General features: G+C 48.9%; 1 long non-coding RNA gene and 1 pseudogene across 1 annotated transcript; both read right to left on the reverse strand.

The window, feature by feature from the left end:
* Positions 1-256: 256 nt before the first annotated feature.
* On the reverse strand, positions 257-925 carry LOC116566655. Its single transcript, XR_004275944.1, has 2 exons — positions 857-925; positions 257-542 (listed from the first exon to the last, which is right to left on the reverse strand). It is a non-coding gene; the product is annotated as an uncharacterized LOC116566655 (long non-coding RNA).
* Positions 926-1805: 880 nt separating this feature from the next.
* Positions 1806-2298, reverse strand: LOC116566656 (annotated as a pseudogene).
* Between the last annotated feature and the right edge of the window lie 711 nt (positions 2299-3009).

A 3009-nucleotide genomic window follows, 5' to 3' on the forward strand; every position in this document is an offset into this window, starting at 1 on the left:
CTACTAAAACCATAAAAAAAGATTAGCCTGGCATGGTGGTGGGCACCTGTAATCCCAGCTACTCGGGAGGCTGAGGCAGGAGAATCGCTTGAACCTGGGAGGCAGAGGCTACAATGAGCTGAGATTGAGCCACTGCACTCCAGCCCAGGTGACAGTGCGAGACTCCATCTCAAAAAAAAAGAAAGAGAAAAAGAAAGTGGTTTCTTGAGACAGAATCTAATTCTGGTTAGTATGCTGTAAATGTTGTTGTTTTCCATTGGAATCATTTTTAATATTTAAATACAAAAAGTGAGCACTGACTTCTGGTTTTTTAAACCCATACACACAGGTCTAACAGCCAAAATGTGCAGAGAAAATCAGCCCCTGCTCCATCTTCCACAGTCCCCATTCTGTGACTGAAGCTGCAGCCAGCCTCCTCTTATATATAGGGATTCATAGTGGCCACTTTACACTACAAGTGAAATGCATTTTGTCTGTTTCACATTGTGTGCATTTCCCTCCCTAACAGCTTCATTCTTAAAAAAAAAAAAAAAAAAGAAAGGCTGGGCGCGGTGGCTCACACCTGTAATCCCAGCACTTTGGGAGGCTGAGGCAGGTGGATCATGAGGTCAAAAGTTGAGACTATCCAGGCCAACATGGTGAAACCCCGTCTCTACTAAAAAATGCAAAAATTATCAGGTGTGGTGGCGCGTGCCTGTATTCCCAGCTACTCGGAAGGCTGAGGCAGGAGAATTGCTTGAACCCAGGAGGCGGAGGTTGCAGTGAGCTGATTCGCGCCACTGCACTCCAGCCTGGCGCCTGGTGACAGAGTGAGACTCTGTCTCAAAAACAAACAAAAAAATAAAAAAACAAAAACCAGTCGTTAATGGTCAGGGGCACATCCCTCCCACTGGCATCGGTTCCTACTCCCCAAGGGGAAAGTGAGATCTTCCAGTTAGGAGCAATTTTTTATTTTATTTTTATTTATTTATTTATTTTTTCTGAGACGGAGTCTCACTCTTGTTACCCAGGCTGGAGTGCAATGGCGCGATCTCGGCTCACCGCAACCTCCGCCTCCCGGGTTCAGGCAATTCTCCTGCCTCAACCTCCTCAGTAGCTGGGATTACAGGCACACGCCACCATGCCCAGCTAATGTTTTGTATTTTTAGTAGAGACGGGGTTTCACCATGTTGACCAGGATGGTCTCGATCTCTTGACCTCGTGATCCACCCGCCTCGGCCTCCCAAAGTGCTGGGATTACAGGCTTGAGCCACCGCGCCCGGCAGTTAGGAGCAATTTGGTGAAAGGAGTGGGGTGGCTAGAGCTGGAATAACTGTCTGCATGGCTGCACTCTGGTGTCAGAGTGAAGACAGAAGTCAGGATAGTGTGGAGGGCACAGTTGCAAGTTGAGTCTTTCCGTGAGACAATGTGGGGACAATTCTCCCCACCAGGTTTAGATAGATCAATGTGCATGTGCTAAAGTTTAAAAAAAAAAATCCAAATAATCAGCAGTTCAGGGCCGGGCGCGGTGGCTCACGCCTGTAATCCCAGCACTTTGGGAGGCCGAGGCGGGTGGATCACGAGGTCAAGAGATCGAGACCATCCTGGTCAACATGGTGAAACACCGTCTCTACTAAAACTACAAAAAATTAGCTGGGCATGGTGGCGCGTGCCTGTAATCCCAGCTACTCAGGAGGTTGAGGCAGGAGAATTGCTTGAACCAAGGAGGCGGAGGTTGCGGTGAGCCGAGATCACGCCATTGCACTCCAGCCTGGGTAACAAGAGCAAAACTCCGTCTGAAAAAAAAAAAAAAAAAAAAAAATCAGCAGTTCAAACACTATTGAATTTCAAATTTATCCCCCTGAGACAGCTCAAAGAGCAGTAACAATCTAGATCTTTCCAGGAAGTGAAGGTAGAGCCCCTGGCATTCCTCCTGAGAGCCCTGTGTTAGGCCCTAGAAGTATTTGCCGCTGCTGCAGTTGCTGCTGTAGCTCCATTTGCAACTTCTCAGTCTCAAAGACAACGGGAAGAACCAGGATCATAAAGCAAGTGGTCCCAGTTCCCAAGGCTGCCCTGGAAAACCTGTACAGTTTTTGAGCTACAAAGAAGGAGAGATCAAAAGTGGCTCCCACCACGGACCATACCCTCTCCAGAAACATCTCTGTCAGGCCCCATAGTCTCTCCGACAGGGTCTCATCTAGCTCCTTGTCGTCATCCTCCTCCAGCTCCCCCTTAGTCTTCTCCCCATCGCCTCTCGAGAACAATTCATCTGGGGACGGGGGAATCCCCTGCACTGGCAGCAGCCACGGTAGCAGCCATCTGTTTTTTTGTTTTTTGGAAACGGAGTCTCTTTTGCCCAGGCTAAAGTGCAATGGGGGGATCTCAGCTCACTACAACCTTCGCCTCCTGGATTTAAGCTAGTCTCCGGCCTCAGCCTCCTGAGTAGCTGGGATTATAGGCGTGCCACCATACCCGGCTAATTTTTTTCTATTTTTAGTAGAGATGGGATTTCATCATGTTGGTCAGGCTGGTCTCAAACTTCTGACCTCATGATCCTTCTGCGTTGCCTCCCAAAGTACTGGGATTACAGGCATGAGCCACCGCGCCTGGCCGTCAGTTCATCTCTTTAAGTCTGTTTCCTCAGGGCGGGTGTCGTAATCCAAGCACTTTGGAGGCCAAGGCTGGCAGATTACCTGAGGTCAGGAGTTTAAGACAAGCCTGGCCGGGCGCGGTGGCTCAAGCCTGTAATCCCAGCACTTTGGGAGGCCGAGGCGGGTGGATCACGAGGTCAAGAGATCGAGACCAGCCTGACCAATATGGTGAAACCCTGTCTTAAAAAATAAAAAAAATAAAAAAATAGAAAAAGTCTGTTTCCTCATCTGGAAATGGAACTAACAATCCCTACCCATGCCTTAGCCCTGTGAGGGCTTCATGAAGCAGTGGGTGAGAAGAGTGTGTCTAAAGAGGGAGCACCATCCAGGTGGCAGGTACACAGATGGCAGGCCTTGAAAACAAAGGTGATTATGTTCC

This window comes from Sapajus apella, unplaced genomic scaffold, assembly GCF_009761245.1.
Source record: "Sapajus apella isolate SASKATOON/1434 unplaced genomic scaffold, GSC_monkey_1.0 scaffold43, whole genome shotgun sequence".
In the NCBI taxonomy this organism is placed as follows: Eukaryota; Metazoa; Chordata; class Mammalia; order Primates; family Cebidae; genus Sapajus; species Sapajus apella.